Source organism: Herpailurus yagouaroundi, unplaced genomic scaffold, assembly GCF_014898765.1.
Source record: "Herpailurus yagouaroundi ecotype Mexico unplaced genomic scaffold, PumYag 163, whole genome shotgun sequence".
Lineage (NCBI taxonomy): Eukaryota > Metazoa > Chordata > Mammalia > Carnivora > Felidae > Herpailurus > Herpailurus yagouaroundi.
In genome coordinates this window covers 830261-852515 of record NW_024412404.1, presented here as the reverse complement: position 1 = coordinate 852515, position 22255 = coordinate 830261, and positions in this window count along the sequence as shown.

Genomic DNA, 22255 nt, shown 5'->3' with positions numbered 1-22255 from the left:
TCCTCCACAGAGGACACCTCCTATGAGGATTGAACAGGTACCCAGTTCCTTGGTACCATGCAAAGGTTTATGAAAATCAGATTGACAGTCTTTTCTAGGAAGGACAATAGTTGATGCTTGATATTCCAAAACTAGTTCTTCATCCCTTTGGATTAAGCCATTATTTCTGGACAAGATATTAACAGTCACTTTGAGAACTAAAAGCATTTCTTGCAGTTCACATTCCAACATGATTTGTTTGCCCTCTCTTCCCAAAGTGACTTTGACCAGAAAGCAAAACCAATTTGTTGAGGAAGGGATTCCAGGTTGGAGAGCCAGTGAAAGTATATCTAGGAGGGGAAATTGAATACTGAGGAAAAGCTGAGCACAGGGCTTGTCAAGGATTTTTTCCAACAGATAATTTTGCTTCTGTCTTATGACTAAGCCTGCAAAGAAGTGAATTAACTATAGCATGAGAGAATTAAGTGGGATATGAGGAAGAACTTCCTTCTAGTAGTTGCTACTAGATGGACTACTGGAAGGAAGGCAAGCTTTTTGCTCATGGATATTTTCCCTAGAATCAAACATCCTGAGTCTTTACCAGCTTTGAATTCATCTTTCCTATTTCCACATGCATTTGACATTTCCTTTTGGGTTTTTGTCTTCATTTTTTTGCCCTAGAGAAATACTACAGAGATTACTGATGGTTTTAGATTATAGCTTCAGGAAGAGTCTTAATTTTAATTCCTTTGGAGGATGTACTGCCAAGAGAAGTGTCAAGGAAAAAAGTGTCACTGTGTCTATAAACTGATCACATAGAGCGTTCTGACTCTTTCCACTGTCTCTGACCCCAACATCCAAACAGCAGTAAGCATTTCATCTGCCAACATAATCCATCTTCCACTCTGTCCTAGAACTATTGTAGTGCTCTCTGGAATGTGACTATCTCATCCCATTTATTCAGGTGTTGACAACACAGAAATTGTTGGCAGCAGGTCTGTTACTTGATATGCCCTCAAGATTCACTATCTCCCTTGTCCACAACTAGACAGAGAGAGAATGAAATAACCTGTCTCTTGCTTTGCATAAACAGATATCAGAGTATAGATTCTTTAACACAGGAGCAGCAGAGAAGGGAGACTGCCCACAGGAGGCATGGAAACATTTGTATTACACACACACACTGTGTGCACACAGTAGGTACTCCATCAAGATTTTTTAATAAATGCAGAGAATCTGGGATCAATGATGGAATGAGAAGTGTCAAGAAGGAACAATTTTTTTTTTAAATAGCTTTAAAAAACCCATAAAAACACTGAAGGCTGCCTTCTAGGACAAACACAATCCTGCCTTCCTTGCTATAGCATAGAAACCCTGAAAAGAGCCATATTGCCTGGGGTTCAATCCTAGCTCTGTCAGCCATGAGCTGTGTCACTTTGAGCAAGTTATTTTACCTGATTCTTAGTTTCCCCATTTATAAAATTAGGGTAATGAAAGTACTAAGTTTTTAAGGGTATTATTATTCCTAATGTCTGTGAAGCTCTCAGAACAATTCCTGTCATGCACTAAATAGTGCTATAAATAACTATGATAAAGCATAAAACTAAAACAAAAAAAGAAAAAATCACAAGAAAGAGAAAGGTGTCCCATATCATCTGGAAGCTGGCTTGGTACTCATAGACAGATCTTGGTGTTCTCTTGTTGAACATAAACATCTTGTAAAACATCAACATCAGACAAGGCCATTCTGTGACCAAGAAGGATCGAGACAAAAACAAGACCATCCCATAATCATATTTGAACACAGACAAAACATGAACATTACCCAAACTTCTAAATTCCAAATATCCCCCTCTCCTAGATAATATGAATTACTGCTTGTTGTTTCTTTACACATTACAGTTTTATCCTGTTCTATATCCTTCTAGGTAAGATGTATTAAGAAGCCCAGTCAAAATTACCCCTGTTTCCTGACAGCATCCAATTTAGAGCAAAATCTCTTTTCCTTTGAAACTTCCCTCCAAATCACCTAACACTAGCCCAAATCCTAGAAGGCTTTTCTAACACTCACTGAGACACCCTCATGGTTCTCCAAGCTGTGTGCTCTCCCTCCCTGCAGTGGAGAATAAATCCAATTTGTCAGCTACAAGTGTGTTCCCAGCAAACTCTGGCTGGAGGGCATCAATGACCACCTTCTGTGGAAAATTCATTTCAGGAGAGGCAAGGAACCCTGTATGTCAGATTCTGAAATGCCATTTCTATGCAAATCACTTTAGCAATTGTTTTTTTCCAACTGTATTGCCCTAGAAAGATCACTGTACTGGGGCAAGAGAGAAGAAATCAACACTTATTGAGTACATACTAATTGAAAGACCCTTACTTAATCCTTAGGATAACCCTGGGCAGTGGATATTTGTTAATTACATTTTATAGATGAGGAGGCCAAGTGTCAGAGAAGCCAAATAATTTGTTCAAAGTAATGAAGATCTGATGAGTGAAGTAAATCCTACAGTAAAGCTTTAGTAGCAAAGCTAAATTCCCTCAGATCTCTAGGAGCAGTAGAGCAGAATATGTGCACACTTTCATAGCAATGCTACTGGAAGAATTCAAAGATACATGAGCGCGTCCCCTGACTGTGAAGAAGGGATGGAAATGGAGGGTAGAGATAGAAGTGGGATAAGGGAGACATGGCTCCTTCCCTGCCTTCTTTCCCTTTCTTGTGACAATTACAAGTTTTTCTTGACTGGTTGAGAAAGTCCACATAGGAACCAGAGCCTTACATTGTTTTCCATGCAAGACTTCTTTAGGTTCCATAACAATTGACAAATCAGAGCATGTGAATCCTTAAGAGGGCTGAAGTGCCAGGAGAGCACATTTCCACATTTACTCCCCATGTGACACCCAAGCCAAGAGTTTTCAACACACAGTCTGGAGGTGCAGCACTTCTAAGCTTTGCACACTCAAGTATGACCCTCGTCTATACAATATGCTCTTATCAATACTTCTCAGCACTGCCTGGAATGGGTATGCTGCACAGAATTCCACCCACCTGTCTGCTCCCAAGGACAGAAAGATTGTTCTATTTTCAAGTCATTTTCCAATCTTTTGACCACAGCTCCCCTCTAAAAAGTTAATTCGTGACCAGCCTAATTAGCCCACATTGCCCCAGATCTTTTGCAGCTCAGCCTAGTGCAAAAGAGTTCCACTTCTAGAGTCAAAGAGCTTATATCTAAACCTCTCACTGCTATATGGCCTTCAGCAAATTAGGTAACACATCTCTGCATCCCCCATCTGCAAAAGGGGATGAAAATAGTGCCTACCTATATATAACAGAAGGTTTTTGTTGTCCTTACTGTCATTTATTCACCTTCTTCCAAAAACAGGCCCTCTTTTTCCTTTGGGTAACTACCCCTTCCCACTCAGTCCATGTGGCAATCAACCTCAGAGGTAGGAACAACCATGCAAAATGAAAATGCAGGGTCTCTTATTCAAAGATTATTAAGAATGTCAAGACAGTGATAGCAAAGAATTAAACCAAGCCCAAGGCCCATCTAAGAATGGTATCCTGTGCAGCTGTACTGGTCACATGTCTATGAAACTGGCCCGGCCCAGAATCAAGGAATCCATCAAGGTAGAAAGGATAACAAGAGGCACAATAATACAAATTCCCATCTCTACATCCTGTTTTTGAATGTTTGGGAACATACCCATCTTGGCTCAAAGAGACAGATTTAATGGTGGGTGTCAGGTACCATGACAGTCCAGGAAGATAAATGTTTTCAGCCTCAGCAGGTGGACTCCCATATCTACAATGAGAGCTGCCTTCTTAGTGCATTCAGTGTCCAGAGCCCATTTTCTGCTATGGGTCACAACTAACATCTCCCTTCACAGGAAGAAAAGGAGAGAAAGAATATGGCTCTGATAGAATATAGCAAATCATTATTTCTACGATGAACCTAAACACGTGGAGGTTTGAACTTTAGCATATAAAAAGAACTTCAGTAGCATGTACTTCAATTTTCAAGGGGGAGGAGTTTCACTGATTGGGCGAGGGGAGGCCAGTAAAGGGAAGAATTTTAATTATGTGATTTTTATTCCTTCCAAGTACAGTGTTCAACCTGCTAATCTACTGTTCAAACCACTATTTTATGCAAATCTTTAGGAAATCTGTGACTGGTTTTGGATTATTTTGCAACTAATGTATACATAGTAGTTGTTAGTAAAGCTTGAGGGAACATAAAGTATGTTTTCCTCATGATTGCTCCATTCAGAGCTCTTATTTGCCCCTTTTTATTTACACTTTGAAGAATGGATTTGCCAAACAAAAGCAAATTTGCAATTCATCCCCTGCCTGAAGTCTTTAAATAGTATATAAAAGATTCAAATTTAGAATCACAGAAAAGTGTTAAATTGAAAATAACACTTAACAGCAGTTCATTCAGTGGTTCCAAAGACTGGGTTTCCAGCCCTGATGCCAAAGAACCATGCGGAAAGCTTTTAGGAAACTACAGATTGCCTCAACCTCCCCCCAGGAATTTTTCAGTCATTGGAGTGTAACTGGGGACTCTGTATTTCTATAAAACAGAGATTGTTTTAATTTAATAAACATTACAAATAAATATACAGGCAAAAACACCATAAGTGAAAAAGCCAAGCACAAAGTAGGCATTAATCTTTGTAAGTCACAGGCTGACCTGGGGCTGAGAGCCAGGAGTAAGAGCATCGTCATATTAAACCTTCCACTCAGAAACAGACACACAACACACAGGCCCACACAACCAGGCAGAACTGTGGCTGCAGGACATGTATTTATTTATTATAGAAGATTTTGTGTCCAGACTCTGACCATGGCTCATCACCAAACTTGCCATGGCATCTCCCTCATTCCTCCCATTAAAGGACAATGGGGCTCTCATCTGTCCCCTCTCTTGCCCCCAACTAACTGGGGAAAATCCTGGAAGGCCTGAGTAACCCTTGGAAAGGAAGCCACTTCATGGAATCTCATCATTTCAGGAGTCTCTTTTGGGCTGAAGCAGTTCCCACTGCATTGCTGGAGGATCTGGGGAACCACAACATATCCAAGGTCCACAGACACAAACCCAAAGACTTCATTCCTTTTGTTTCTACGAATATAATTTATTGTCAAATTGGTTTACACACAACACCCAGTGCTCATCCCAACAAGGGCCCTCCTCAATGCCCATCACCCATTTTCCTTCCCCATCCCCACCCCTCCATCCACCCTCAGTTTGTTCTCTGTATTTAAGAGTCTCTTGTGGTTTGCCTCCCTCTCTCTCTGTTTGTAACTATTTTTCCCCCTTCCCTCCCCCAAGGTCTTCTGTTAAGCTTCTCACAATCCACATATGAGTGAGAACATATGATCTCTGTCTTTCTCTGACTGACTTATGTCACTCAGCTTAATACCATCCAGTTCCATCCATGTTGCTGCAAATGGCATGATTTCCTTCTTTCTCCATTGCCAAGTAGTATTCCATTGAATATATATTATAGCAGTGCTTTTAGCAATAGCCAAATTATGCAGATTTCATTCTTTTATGTTGTGACCTGTAGGTCTTGATGTAGTATGTTCCCCCAATTTCCCCCTTTTCCTTTTTTGTATTTTATTTGGTTCCTTTTCCTTCTGTGTGAATAATTGGTCCTCATAATCCCCAAGCAGCTTGTAGTTGGTTTGTTACCATCACTACACATGGTTTCAGCAGGCACACTAGTTTGGACATCTTCTTCGCATAGCTGTCAACTCATTTCTCTGGGCTGTAAGCCGGAGTGGCCACTGTTTGGGATTTGGTTTCCTTTTTTGCTGCTGAAATTGTATCTTTATCATTGCCTGCTCTGAGTACTAGGATGATTCCTCTGCTTTAGCAGAACATTAAAAAATCAATTCCAAGAGCATCCTAAAAAAGGTGAAGTTCTCACATCTACTAATAAAGAATGGCTCCGAACAAAGTGGCCTGGATCAGCCTTGTAAGGGTGAAAATGGCAATGGGCCCACCTCCAAAAATGCTATAATATTACATGCACATCCTGCTGGTCTCTGTCTTGGAACCCTACAAACCACCATCTTGAGAAGATCAAAGGAAATATTTTCCACTTCTAGAGCATGCCAGATCCTAGAGGTACTGCCACACAAAATAAACTCCCCTCCAAGTGACTGAAAATGCTATTTCCCCTCAATTGTGGGAAAGCATAAATAAATGGGACAGCGTGAGATGGAGAAACCAGAAGAGGGAGAATTTGATACATTAAACACACGGGAAGCAGCTGTAGTAGCCACAGGGCTGGCAAAAGAACAGAAATCAAAAGAAAAGCACATTTACATTGAGCACACATGTGAAGCACATTTCAAGATTTCTCCAAGAGATTTATACACAACTTACTGTATCTTAAAGACACTAGAAAGCATATCCAGGTTCTTTCTAGGCTGGTGCAGCTGATAAAACATGCGGATGACACTTGATAATTCCATGTATCTTTTAAAAATACATTTTGTGGCTCTTCTATTATGAAAAATTTATAATTGAGTACTCCTGTTAACAGTCATCTATGGACAGGTGTGAATACAAAAACTGTTCTCTGCAGTAAGTACAGGAAGTGAACAAAAGCATTTAGAAACTTTTATGACAATTCTATACTGCCATATCATTTTATCTTGCAAATGTATTAGTCAAATAAATTCATTTTTCAAGTGAATTTTTAAAAACTGGCTTTTCATCACATATGGTTTGAGAAGTACTGGCATACCACCCAATTTTACATCACCTAGATTTAATTGTTTTTAACAAAGTGGCAGAAATATAGAATAACTCATAGAAAAATACTCTTTGAAGGGTACATAAAATTGTGCAGCTAAAGTTTTGCTTTTAAGTTATTTCTTTAACTAGTTTCTCAGTCTCATTAACTTTTTGTTGCCTTGAAAGTAGTGTGGCCAAAAAGTAATGGATCCATTTTGCATATTTCCACTTCCTAACATGGATATTCCATGGATATTCCAAAAAGTTTGTATTTACACTCGGCTTATAAAGATGCAAGGGAGATAAGTATTCTCATTCTGTTACCCTCTTTTCTAACTCAATTCTGTGTCCTCTGATATTTTTTAACAAGTCGGTTCTTTAATAATATCTTCATTATATTGCAGTGCTAATTTAAAGGTTATTACATGACAGGTAAGGCTAACTTTCCTTAAAGCTACTCTGTCCTCACATTTTCTGATGGAAATATTTAAAGTAGTTTTATGTGTTTTTAAAAGATTTTAAACATATAAAGAAAATAATAAGATAGGATTTCCCTTCCTCATCTAGGAATTCAACTCAGCTTTGTAAAGCAGAAAGTGGTGTAATTTTTCATTGTGGAGATTTTTTCAACTTATAGGAAGAATTTATGTAGAGCAACTTCATGTGGCCCTTATTAATGTCAGCTTAAGATTCTGGCAAAGAGGGGTAAAAACAAAGGAAGTGTCACCCACCCACATCACCAAACTTAAAAAGCTGGAAAACTTTATCCATAGTTACTTTGTATCAAATTGCATTGGCAGTTGACAAAGAGTCATTTGTGCTTCAGTGAAAAGTTTGTTTGAACATCCATTGTTTTCTAGATGTTTTGCTAAAGTCTTTTAATGTCTAATTCCCACAACCTCTTTATTAGAGATTGAGAAGCAGTGAACACTGAGTTAAGAATCACTTGTTTTCCCTGGACTTGGAGGGAAAAAAAGGCCACACACACCAAATTATTGAGCTACTCCTTTTTTTCCTCTTGTAACCCATCCAAACATTCTATTATGTAGTTGAAACATTTCAGTTACTGTAATTTTTTCCTAAAGGTTCTGGTTCCCACACTGAAATTCTGCCTCCAAAGTCAGATTCAGAATCCAATTCCCCAAATCTGCTCCAAAACACATTCGTGGCCTAACCTTTGAGAAAGAGAATTTTAAGCTCCACTTGTCTCTTTTCAGAATGAGTCAAAGCATTTTAAAAAGCAACAAAAATGTGAAATCCCCTGATGAAGTGTTTTTGAAGTGCCCTGGCCACATCTGTAGAAATAGTCAAATATTATCTAACTCAGTTCACTTTTTAAAGTGGAAAACAACTAAACTTAGCACAAATATAGGCAAATGGCTCCTTTCAACAGAAACTAAAAGCTTCTTATACACACACAAAGAAACGGGTATTAAATCCTGGGGTGGTAGACCCCCCAAAAATGAGGGTGGGGAAAGTGAGCAGAACCACGGGGTAAGATTGAGGTGATCTTAGGGGAAATGCCATCTGGAAGTAATGACAACACTCTGAGAACATAACAATTAAACACAAAGTATATGACTCTTAGAATTAGCTACTAACCCTTTCCACAGGTGTGGGTAGCTTGGGTTATCAGTGTTCTGGTGAGTCAGAGATTTAAAAGAATCAAAATAAAAAGTAATCACAGTACAGATTTCTGTACAAAGTATGAGACCCTATCTATACCTTCACCTTCAGGAAAGTGTTCTGACTTTAACCCTATCAGTCTAGAGGCAGGCCCCTGAACTTGAGTTTACAATTCTCATGACTAATGTTCTGGCACGAGAAATGGGCTTCCCCTGTTGATGCAAAAGGCAGATGAACACAGTGACAATCCCTGATGGGAAAAAAAATGCCCAGGCAGTGAAAAGAATAGCCAGTTAGTAATAATAGTAGCTGTTAATAATTCACTGCTCACTATGTGGGAGGATTTACATAAGTCCTCTCTCTACCATTTCAACCATTCTAGGAGGTATTATATCCATTTTACAGATGAGGATTCTGAGACACAGAGGAATTTTCCTGAGATCTAAAGACAAGATCTAAATGCACATTTGTCAAACTACAAATTCCAAGCTCTCATTTCTCAGCCAGATTACCTGAAAGGTATCTGAATGGCTGTTGGTGATGAGGAAAGGAGGGTGACTTACCTGGAGTAGGATTGTAGGAGAAAACATAACCATGGCCTCTGGTATTGCCTGGAATTATATAATATTGAGTAAATATCAGTTTATTAGCAAAATGAGGTTAAATGCACAATAACATATTCGAATATGTGTAGTTAATAAGTACTCAAGAAAAGGACAAATTCTGAGCTACTTTAATAATGTATGTCAAGATTTACATAGTCAAGCTCCCTTGGAAACAGGCAACTAAGGAGACTCCACTTATTACATTGTCCAATGTTTTTTGGGAGGTCTACTTTTGGAATTAATTTCCAAATATTATTACATTTTTTCCAGTTTTACTGAAACATAGTTGACATACATCACTGTATAAATTCAAGGTGTACTGCATAATGGTTTAACTTGCATATATTGTGAAATGATTACAACAACAATTTTGGTAAGCATCCAACATCTCACATAGATACAATAAAATGAAAAAGAAAAAAGAAAAAATTTTTCCTTGGGATGATTACTTTTAGGATTTATTCTCTTAACAACACGTATATATATCACACAGCAGTATTAACTACAGTCTTTATGTTATACCTTACATTCCAAGTACTTAGCTAATCTTATAACTGAAGGTTTGTACTTTTTAACTACCTTCTCGAATTTCCCTTCCACCCACCCTCCAGGTCTGGTAACCTGGAGGTTACCAAATATAATCTCTTTTTCTAGGAGTGTTTGTTTTAATTAGATTCCACATGTAAGTGATATCATGCAGTATTTGTCTTTCTTTGGCGTTTTTCACTTAGCCCTTAGATTCATAGTGCCCTTAAGATTCATCTCGTGTTGTTGTAAATGGCAGAATTTTCTTGTTTTTTCTATAGCTAAATAATAATCCTGTGTGTGTGTGTGTGTGTGTGTGTGTGTGTGTGTGTGTGTGTATCACATCTTTATCCATTCATCCATCAATGGGCACTTAGGCTGTTTCCATGTCTTGACTGTAGTAAATAATGCTGTTATAAACATGGCGGTGCAGATAACATTTTGTGTTATTGTTTTCATTTCATTAGATGTATTCCCAGAAAAGGAATTGTTGGATCATATGGTAGTTCTGTTTTTAATTTTTTGAGATCCTCTGTATTTTTTCCATAGTGGTTGTACAGTTCACAATCCTACCAATAGTGCAAAATGGTTTCCCTTTCTCCACATCCTTGCCAGCATTTGTTTCTCTTGTTTTTTCCCTACCCATTATTATTATTCAGTTAAGGAACTGACTCTTGATTTTGGCTCACATCATTATTTCACGTTCATGTGATCGAGCCCTGCACCCAGCTCTGCTGAATGTGGAGCCTACTTGGGATTCCCTTTCTCCCTCTTTCTCTGTCCCTCCCCTGCTCATACTCTTTCTCTCTGAAAATAAATAAATAAATTCTTTATTGCTAAAAAATGCCAACCCTCATTTGAGCTTTCAGTGAATCCTAATTTTGCTGGTGGAGGGTCTTGTCTCAATGTTGATGGCTACTGACTGATCAGGGTAGTGGTTGCTGAAGGTTGGGATGGCTGTGGTAATTTCTTAGAATAAGACAGTGAAGTTTGCCACATCAATTGAATCTTTTTTTTCACAAATAATTTTTCCATAGCATATGATGTTGTTCAATAGCATTATACCCACTGTAGGACTTCTTTCAAAATTGGATTCAGTCCTCTCAAACCCTGCTGCTGCTTTATCAACTAAGTTTATGTAATAATCCTGAATCCTTTGTTGTCATTTCAACTATCTTCTCAGCATCTCCAGCAGGAGTAGATTCCATCTCAAGAAAACACTTTCTTTGCTCATCAGTTGGAAGCAACTCCTCATCCACTGAAGTTTTAAGATTGCGTAAGATTGCAGCAATTTAGTCACATCTTCAGGCTTAGTCACTTCTAATTCTAGTTCTCTTGCTATTTCCACTACATCTCCAGTCAGACACACACAGTGTTTATTGATTAAGTTCACTGTCTTTTATGGACATAGTTCATGGCACCCCAAAAGCAATGACAATAGTAACATCAAAAATCACTGATCACAGATCATCATAACAAATACAATAATAATGAAAATATTTGAAACCTGCGAGAATTACCAAAATGTGACATAGAGACACAAAGTGGGCAAATGCTGTTGGAAAAATGGCACCAAAAGACTTGCTTGACCCAGGGTTGCCACAACCTTCAATTTGCTAAACACACACACACACACACACACACACACACACACACAGTATCTGTGAAGTGCAGTAGAGCAAAGTGCAAAAAAACTAGTTATGCATTGTAATATATTAGTTTTGAGTGTACAACAGTGATTTGACGTTTGTATATACTGTGAAATGATCACCACAGTTAATCTAGTTACTTCCTGCTGTCATATAAAGTAAATTCAATATTATTAATTATATTCCCCATGCTGTATATTATATCTATCCCTATGACTTATTTATTTTATAACTGGAAGTTTATAATTCTTGATCCTCTTCACCCATTTTGTATTTCACTCAACCCCCCTCCTTTATGGCAACCACCAATCTTCTTTTTGTATCTATGAGTCTGGATCTTGTTTTATTTTGTTTGGATGCTTTATATTTTAGATTCTACATATAAGTGAAATCATATAGTATTCATCTTTCTCTCTCTGACTTACTTCAGTTAGCATAAATCCTCAAGATCTATCCAAGTTGTTGCAAATGGCAACATTTCATTCTTTTTATGGCTGAGTAGTATTCCATTGAATACATATAAAACATCTTCTTTATCCATTCATCCTTCAGTAGATACTCTGGTTGCTTCCATATCTTGGTTATTGTAATTAATGCTACAATGAACATAGGAGTGAATGCATCTTTTCAGATGAGTGTTTGTATTTTTTTTCAGATAGATACCCAGTAGTGGAATTGCTGGATCACACGGTAAAAATTTTAATTTTTTAAGAAACCTCCAAATGGTGTGCCATAGTGGCTGCATCAATTTACATTTCCACCAACAGCACAGGAGGATTCCCTTTTCTCCATATCTTAACCAACACTTTTTTGATAATAGCCATTCTGACAGATGTGAGGCATTACTTCACTTTGGTTTTGATTTGTATTTCCTTGATAATTAGTGATGTTGAGCATCTGTATGTCTTCTTTGGAATTATGTCTATTCAGATTCTCTGACCATTTTTATTTTATTTTATTTATTTTTTTTTTAATTTTTTTTTCAACATTTATTTATTTTTGGGACAGAGAGAGACAGAGCATGAATGGGGGAGGGGCAGAGAGAGAGGGAGACACAGAATCGGAAACAGGCTCCAGGCTCTGAGCCATCAGCCCAGAGCCTGACGCGGGGCTCGAACTCACGGACCACGAGATCGTGACCTGGCTGAAGTCGGACGCTTAACCGACTGCGCCACCCAGGCGCCCCTCTCTGACCATTTTTAAATTGAATTGTTTAGTTTTCTGTTACTGAGTTGCATGAATTTGTTACATATTTTGGATATTAACCTCTTATCAGATGTATCATTTGCAAGTATCTTCTCCCACTCGGTGATTCCCTCTTCATTTTCTTGACGGTTTCCTTTGCTGTGCCAAAGCTTTTTAGTTTGATGTAGTCACGTGTTTATTTTTGCTTTAGTTTCCCTTGACTTTGTTGTCAGATATTAAAAACCATTACTAACACTGATGTCGAGTTGCTTACTGCCTGTTTTATTCTAGAAGTTTTATGATTTTGTGTCTTAATATTCAAAATTTTAATTTTGAGTTAATTTTGGTATATGATATAAGAAAGTGGTCTTGTTTCATTCTTTTGCATATAGATATCCAGTTTTCCCAACACCATTTATCAAAGAGACTTTCCTTTCCCCATTGTCCATTCTTGACTCTTTTGTTCTAAATTAAATGACCATATATGCATGTGTTTATTTCCAGGCTGTCTGTTGATCTATATTTCTCTTTTTGTGCCTGTACCCTACTGTTTTGTTTACTATAAGTTTGTAATATAGTTCAAAATCAGGGAGCATGATACCTCTGGCTTTGTTCTTTCTCAACCTTACTTTGGCTATTCAAGGTCTTTTGTGGTTCCATACAAATTTTAGAATGATTTTCTAGAGTTCTGTGAAAAATGTCACTGGAATTTTGATAAGGATTGGATTGAATCTGTAGATTGCTTTGAGTTGTATGAACATTTAAACAACTTTAATATGTCCAATCTATGAACACAGTATATCTATTTGTGTCCTCTTCAATATCTTGCATCAGTGTCTTATAGTTTTCAGAGTACAAGTCTTCCATCTCATTGGTAAAGTTTATTTTAGGTGTTTTGTTATTTTTGATATAATTGCAAATAGACTCATTTTCTTAATTTATCTGATAGTGTATTAGTGTAGAGAAATGCAACAAACTTCTGTATATCAATTTTATATCCTGCAAATTGACTCAATTCATTTATTCTAATATTTTTTAGTGGAGTCTTTAGGATTTTCTATATATAATATTATGTCATCTGCAAATAGTAAAAGTTTTACTTCTTTCTTACCAATTTGGATTCCCTTAATTTCTTCTTCCTGTCTGATGCTATGGCTAAGACTTCTAGTACTATGTTTAATAAAAGTGGCAAAAATGGACATCCTTTTCTTGTTCCTGATCTTAGAGAAAAAGCTTTCAGCTTCTCACCATTACATAGTTAGCAGTGAATTGGTCATATACAGTTTTTATTTTGTTGTAGTATATTTCATTGATAACCACTTTGTTGAGTTTTTATCATGTATGGATTTTGAATATACTCAAATGTTTTTTCTTCATCTATTGAAATGATCATATGATATTTATTCTGCTATTGTTAATGTGATGTATCACATGATTATGTTTATTGAACCATCTTTGCATTCCTGGAAAAAATTCCACTTGATCATGGTGAATTATTCTTTTAATAATATTGTTGAATTCAGTTTGTTAATTTTTTTTAGGATTTTTGCATCTATGTCCATCAGAGATTTGGGCCAGTAATTTTCCTTTTTTATAGCGTCTTTGGTTTTGACATGAGGGTAATGCTGGCATTGTAGAATGAATTTAGAAACAGTTTTTCCTTTTCAGATTTTTTTGGAATAGTTTGAGAAAAATAGGTATAAATTGTTCTTTAAATGTTTGGTATAATTCACCTGTGACTTTCTGGTTCTGGATTTTCATTAGTTTTTGTTTTTTTTAATTACCAATTCAACTTCATTATGAATATAATCAGTCTGTTTAGATTTTCTATTTCTTCCTGATTCAGTCCTGAAATATTGTATGTTTCCAGGGATTTATCCATTTCTTCTAGATTGTCCAGTTTGTTGGTGCATCATTTTTTGTAGTAGTCACTTATAATCCTTTGTAGTTCTGTGGTGTCAGTTTTAACTTCTTTTTCATTCCCGATTTTATGTATTACCTCTCTTTTTTTTCTTGATGAGTTTGGATGAAGGTTTATCAATTTTCGTTTATGTTTTCAAAGAAACATAAGTTTGTTGATCTTTACTATTTTTTTTAGTCTCTATAGCATTTATTTCTACTATGATGTTTATTATTTCATTCCTTGTATTAACTTTGTGTTTTGTTTGCTTTCTTTTTTTGGTTCCTTTAAGGGTAAGCTTAAGTTATTCATTTGAAATTTTTCTTGTTTTTTTTTAATTTTTTTTAATGTTTATTTATTTTTGAGAGAGAGAGAAAGAGAGAGAGAGAGAGAGAGAGAGAGAGAGAGAGCAGGGGAGGGGCAGAGAGCACAGAGCCCACCACAGGGCTCAAACTCATGAAACATGAGATCATGACCTGAGTCAAAGTCGATGCTTAACCACCGACTGAGCCACCCAGGCGCTCCAAGATTTTTGCTTCTTAAGGTAGACTTGTATCACTATAAACTTCCCTCTTAGAATTGTTTTTGCTATGTCTCATAGATTTTGGAATGTTGTGTTTCCATTTTCCTTTGTCTGCAGGTATATTTTTATTTCCTATTTGATTTATTCATTGACCCATTGGTTGTTTAGTAGCATGTTGTTTAGCCTCCGTGGTTTTTTTTCTAGGTTTTTTTCCTGTAATTGATTTCTAATTTCATAACATTGTGGTTAGAAAAGAAGGTTGGTATGATTTTAATCTTCTTTAATTTATTAAGACTTGTTTGTGGCCTAACATGTGATGTATCCTGGAGAATGTTCCATATGCACTTAAGAAGAATGTGTATTCTGCAGCTTTTGGGTGGAATTTTCTCTATATATTAAGTCTATCTGGTCTAACATGTTGTTTAGAGCCAATATTTCCTTCATTTTCTGTCTGGATGATCCATTGATGTAAGTGTGGTGTTAATATCCCCTACTATTAATTATCCTCTACTATTAATATTCCCTACTACTGCTGTCAATTTCTCCCTTTTGGTCTATTAATATTTTCTTTATATATTTTGGTCCTCCTGTGTTAGGTACATACATATTTATACATGTTATATCTTCTTTCTGTGTTGACCCTTTTATCATTATGTATTACCCTTATTTGTTTTTTATTATAGTCTTTGTTTAAAGTCTTTGTAGTCTTATAGAAATATAGCAACAATAGCTTTCCTTTCTTTTCTATTTGCACAGAATATCTTTCTTCATCCCTTCACTTTTAGTCTGTGCATGTCCTTCTGAAATGAGTCTCTCATAGGCAGTATATAGATATTTTTTGCTTTTTCTCCGTTCAACCACTCTGTGTCTTTTCATTGGCAAATTTGGGCCATTTAAAGTGATTATTGATTGGGGGCACCTGGGTGGCTCAGTTAAGTGTTTGAATTCAGCTCATGTCATGATCACACATCTTGTGAGTTCAAGCCCTGTGTCAGACTCTGTGCTGTCAGCTCAGAGCCTGGAGCCTGCTTCGGATTCTGTGTTGCCCTCTCTCTATGCCCCTCCCCAGCTTCTCTCTCTCTCTCTCTCTCTCTCTCTCTCTCTCTCTCTCAAAAATAAATAAACATTAAGAAAAAATAAAGTGATTATTGGTAGGTATGTACTTACTGTTATTTTTATTTTTATGTTTTAGGGCTGTTTTGTAGTTCTGTTTCTTCTCTCTCTCATCCCTTGATGAGTCTATTTAGTGCTATGTTTAGATATTTTTCTCATTTTCTTTTGTGTAAAGTTTTGCTTTGCTGTTTGCAAAATTCACATATATCATCCTATGTATCTAACAGTCAATTTTAGGTTGACAGTAACTGAAATTTGAATACATTCCAAAACTCTACACTTGTATTCCCTCCCACCAACATTTTATGCTTCTGATGTCACTTTTTACATCTTTTTATTTGATATATCTATTAATAGTTTTAGTTAACTTCACTACTTTTTTAAGTTTCATAGTACCTTAATATGTGATTAATCTACTATCTTTGTTATATATTTACCTTTTTCCAGTGAGGTTTTCTATTTTCATATATTTTCCTGTTACTTATTGGTGTATTAAGCTTTAAAGAAGTTCCCTTAACATTTCTTATAAAGCCAGTCTAGTAATGATAAACTCCTTTAACTTTTGCTTATCTGGAAAACTTTTCTCTCTCCCTCAATTCTTAATGATAATCTTTCTGGGTAAAATATTCTTGGTTGGAAGTTTTTTCCTTTTAGCACTTTGAATATGTCATGCCACCCTCTTCTGGCCTGCAAAGACTCTACTTAGAAATCTGCTGATAGCCTTATAGGATTTCCCTTGTTCATAAAAATTTGTTTTTCTCTTGCTGCTGTTAAGATTCTCTCTTTAATTTTTGACATTTTAATTATACTATGTCTTGGTGTGGCTCTCTTTGTGTTCATCTTTTTTGGAACTCTTGGGACTTCCTGAACCTGGATGTCTGTTTTCTTCCCTAGGTAAGGGAAAATTTTAGCCATTATTTCTTCAAGTAAGTTTTCTGCACCTTTATCTCTTTCTTGGACCCCTGTAATGCAAATGTTACTCCACCTGATGTTGTCCTGTAAGTTCTTCAAGTTGTTGTTGTTCTTGGTCTTTTTTTCTGCTCTACCATCATAAGTTCTGTTGCTTAGTCTATCAGCTCTCTGATCAGTTCTGCTTTATCAGTCTAGTGTTGAAGCCCTCTAGTGTATTTTTCAGTTCAGCTATTTTATTCTTCAGCTCTGTGACTTATATTTGGTATTTCTTTATATTTTCTCTGTTGAAGTTATTACTGTGGTCACCTATTCTCCCAATTTTGTTGAACATTTTTATGACTATTACTTTCAGTTCTTTATCAAGTGCATTCCTTGTCTCCATAGCATTAGGTCTTTTTCTTAAGTTTTGTCTTGTTCTTTTGTTTGGAACATATTTCTTGTTTTCTCGTTTTTGAGTCTCTGTATTTGTTTTTGTGTATTAAACAGCTACTTCTCTTTTTCTTGAAGGAACTGCCTTGTGTAGGTAATAAACCATCTCATTCAACCTTGTTCTTCGTTGTTTTTGAACCTTTGTGATTGTGATTTATTCTTGATATATCCCTATTGCTGAGGTTGTGCCAAGAACTGGGGGTGTTCCAAGGGGAAGAATCTCATTTAGTACCTAGTTTCAGGGTAATTGGAAGCCAGTCTCTCAGGGCAGCAGGTTTAAAGTATGCAAAAATATACAGTCCTGGAGGCTACAGTCAAAATTCATGCTGGCCTCCATTTCAGGAGATCATGAGGTATCCTCTAGGTGACAGCTGCAAAATTCTGGGTTCCAGATGACAGCTGCAAAATTCTGGGTTCCAGATGAATGTATAAACTTTCTGGGAGGTCTCTTTGAGCTGTAGTGAGTCCAGGAGAGTGCACAACAATGGTGTCTCTTTGTTTACATTCCCTGGAAGCACCTCCATATGCTTTAGATGTGTGGGAAACCTGAAGTCTGCCTTCAGTTTGAAGTTTCAGGCTAATAGTCCTTTTCCTAGGTAGACTGGGGTTGTGTTTTAGTGTGCTGTCTGTGCAATGCCTGGTGCAGGGCTGGGTGGCCTGTTAAAAATTGTCTGTTACATTCCTATGGATCTCAAGCATGCCAGCTCCCTTGGCCACCAAGGCCAGGCAGGAATAGGGAATCCGTGTAGATTTTGCAAGCCCATTGGCTTTAGCTAACCAGCTGTGAATGTAGGTGGAGGGATTTACTGGCCAATTATAGAAAGGCAGTGGGAAAATATATTGACTGAACATATTTATGGGCTTCTGGAATGCAGCAGTAGAGTGGTTTGTCTATGTAGAATATCTATATAGAATGCCATGACCACTCATACTCACCAGTCCAAGCCATCGAGCGGGGGAGGGTGACAACCACCTGTGGTTGCAGACTGTACCTAGGGAATGGGAGAATGCTACAACCATGCTCACCTGCCCAGCCAGGAAGCAGGAGGTGCTACAACTGTCTGCTCTTTCATGCTTAAGCAAGATAGCACCATGACCTCTAACCCCTGACACTTTTAGCAAGCAACAGAATTGTGTGCCTGAACTTGCCAATTCATGCTACCGGGGTAAGTGAAGAGTGCAAAAATGGCATCCACTAACACCTCTTATCCAGAGTGATAACTCTCCCCTCCCCCTCCAGCAGATGCTTTTAGACTAGCAAATCAATCTCCTTCAAATTTAAGAGCTTTCAAACTGCTGGCTTTTTTTTTTTTTTACTGGGTCTCTAGGCAAGTGAGATCACATATGATCCCTTTGAAAGGGAAATATCAGTTTCCTATAGTACTTTGGATCCCTTAGACATTATCCCATTGTTTTTCTAAGCCAGATGTTTTGGGGGCTTGTTTCTTTGGTACAGACCCAGAAGTTGGGATGCTTGATGTGGGATACCAGCCCCTATTTCTCTGGAACAACCAGACTTGTGATATCCCTATTTTGTGTCACCAAACCAGGGGAGGGGGGTTGGCGACACTGTCTCTGCCTCTCCTACATGTTTCAATGTTATCTTTTTATCTTTTGTTATAGAGAAAGAGTTCATCTACTCTTCAGGTTTTTTTTTTTTGTTTTTTTTTTTTTAAGAAGGAAAAAGACATATGTAGCTATAGATTTGGTGTGTCTGTGGGAAAACTTGAGTTCAGAATCTTCTTAGGCTATATGGAAATCATCTTTCCTCTTTTTGAAGATGGACATTTTAACAGACAGGAGGTGATATCTCATTGTGGTTTTTATTTGAATTTCCCTAATGACTAGAGATATTGAGTATTTTTTGAGTATCTTTTGGCCATTGATATATATTTTTTTGGAAAAATATCTATTCAGGTCTTTTCCCCTATTTTAATTGGATTTTTTTTTGTTTTGCTGTTGAGGGTGGTTGTTGCTACTGAGTCATAGTTCATTATATATGTTGGATATTAACCCTTTATATATGATTGCAAATATTTTTCCCATTCTCTAGGTTGTCTTTTCACTTTATTGGTCCTTTTGCTGTGCAGAAACTTTTTAGTTTGATGCTAGTCCCACTTCTTTTTGGTTCTGTTGCTGTACTGTGTTGACACTTAAAGGTGTCATACCCAAAAAATCATTGCCAAGACCCAGACCAACAAGCTTTTCTTCCTGTAATTCCTTCTAGGAATTTCATGGTCTTAAGATTGTACATTAGTCCATTTTGAGTTAAATTTTGTGAGTGGAGTAACCTAAGGTTTCCTGCTTTTACTATGAATAACCAAATTTTTAAAGCACCATTTATTAGACAGATCATCTTTTTTCCATTGAGTATTTTTGGTTCCCTTATCAAATATAGTTGACCATACATGCTTATGTTCACTTCTGGGCTCTAGTTCTATTCCACTGATCTGTATTTATGTTTTTATCCAGGACCATACTGTTTTGATTACTATAGCTTTCATAGCATAGCCTGAAAACAGAAAGTGTGATGCCTTCAACTAAAGTCTGTATTCTCAGAATTGCTTTGGCTATTTGGGGTCTTCTGTTGTTCCACTTAAAATTTTAGGTTGTTTTTTCTACTTCTGCAAAAAAATGTCATTGGAATCTTGATAAGGATTGCATTGAATCTATAGATGTCTTTTAGTAGTATTGACATTTAACAATCTTTGAACACATGAACACAGAATACCTATTTATTTGTGTCTGACTTCTTTCATCAGAGTCTGTTGTTTTCATATTATAAAGCTTTACCTCCTTGGTTGTTTATTCCTAAGTATTTTATTGCTTTTGATGCTATTGTAAATAGGATCATTTTCTTTTTCAGATAATTTGTTGCACATAAATAGAAACACAATTGGTATTTGTATATGAAATTTATATCCTGCAATTTTATTGAATTCGTTGATCAGATCTAAGTTTTTGGTGAAATCATTAGGAATTTTCAAAATATAAAATCACATCAACTGAAAATAGAGAAAATTTTATTTGTTCATTTCCAATACTGATATTTTCTTTTTTCTTGCCTAATTGCTTGGACAAAGATTTTTCAGTACTTTGTTGAATAGGAGTGGTGCAAGTGGTCACTACAGTCTTGTTTCTGATCCTAGAGGAAAAGCTTTCAACTCTTCACCATTGAGTATGATGTTCTATTTCTCTCCCTTCCTTGGGAAAGTTTCAGCTATTTCTTTAAATACACTGTTCCTTTCTCTTCTCGAATTCTCATGTGTTTTTGTGTGTGTGTTAATATTGTTTTTATTGTGTTCCATATGTCCTCTAAGCTTTCTTCACTCTTTATTCTTTTTGCTCCTCTGACTTGATAATTTCAAATGTCCTATCTTCCAGGTCTCTGATTATTTCTTCTGCATAGTTGAATCTCCCTTTCCATCTCTTTCTTGACAATTCTTCAGTTATTGTATTTTTCAGCTCTGGGATTTGTTTCTTATAGTTACTATTTCTTTGCTGAACATCTTATTTTGTTCATGCATTGTTACCCTAGTTTTGTTTAGCTGTGTGTTATTCGAATTCATTACACTTCTTTAAGAGGATTATTCTGATTTCTTTACCTGATAGTTCATTGATTTACATTTCCTGAAGGTCAGTTATTAGTTTTAGCTTTGGGTTTCCTTTGATGGTGTCATATTTACCTGATTTTGTGATCCTTACATTGGTATCTGAGTATTGAAGTTGTCTCCTCTTCCAGACTTCACAAGTTCACTTTGCAGAGACAGTACTTCATCAGTCAGCTCACTTTGGGTTTCTGGACCTGTGTACTGGAGTAACATTCTTGGGCAGTGGGGCCTGCTATTGGAGTCTATTCAGGGGAAAGGTAATTGAGCTGTCAGTGTTGGGGTGGTGTGATATCGGTGTTCTAGGATTTTCTGAGTGGTGTCTTGTCCATGAATAGTTGTTAGTTGCTCTTGTGTGGGAGAGAAAAGTCAGGAACAATGTATGTCATCATATAGGTAGCCTCACTCTCTACTACTACATTCTCAGAGCGTCCTCAGTTGTAGCAGACTCATGTTCTCTCAAGGTGAACCTGACTTCTAAATATTGCAAAGTCACTTGGAGTCAAATCTAAGAAATTATGGGTCATATAACTATAAAGCTGTGGGTCATAACCCTTTGGCCACAATCCTTTTGAGGATCTCAGTAAACCTCTGAAAACACAAGGCAGATGACAGAAATACTGCATTTGAAAGCACAGGCACATTGCTACAAGATGGGCCCTTTCAGCAGTTTTATGAGACTCTGGGCTTTCTAGATGGATGCAGGAATCCTGGTGCCATAAACCTGTGGAGGTCTGTGTTGAAGGCTGGGGATAATTCATCCTCCAGTCCATTGTCTCCACCATTTTCCATTTCAAATGTAAGCTTCATAAGGACAAGGGTTTATGTGCATTTACTGATGTTCCTAGAACAGGGCCTGGTACTGACTAATCCCTATGTATATATGTAAAAAATGAGTAATTGGATGAATAATTTACTATTGGGTTTATAGGTAATATTTCAGTTTTCAAAGATTGTCTATTTTGAAAAAACCACTGGCACAGGTAATTCAAGTGGAGATATTTCTGGAAGCATAGTAACTGGAAGGTTAGGGTTTCTCTGAGAGTTCACAAATCTCAGGACTAGTAATAAGACACTGATTCCATCTGAGAATGAGTTCACACAGAATCTCAGGGCAAGGCGCAGTGAGTGTTCAGCGTGCAGTGTGACAGCACCATGATCAGTGTCTGGAACAGGAACCTGGGTCAAGAAGCCCAGCTGACTTTAGGAAGGAGCTCCTCTCCTGATGGATGAGATTGTCACAGTGGTCAGATATTTGACTCTTTATAAAACAAAGAAGAACAATAATAAAATCTGTTCTGTAATCTTACTCTTTTTGTATATACGTATGGGTGGCCAGAGAAACAATGATTGATTACTGGTCCTGGACTCCCTGGCTAAAATAAAGTACCTTAGCTTCTGGTTGAAAATGAGGATAGTCAACGCAAAACAACAGGAGAGAAAATGCAAACT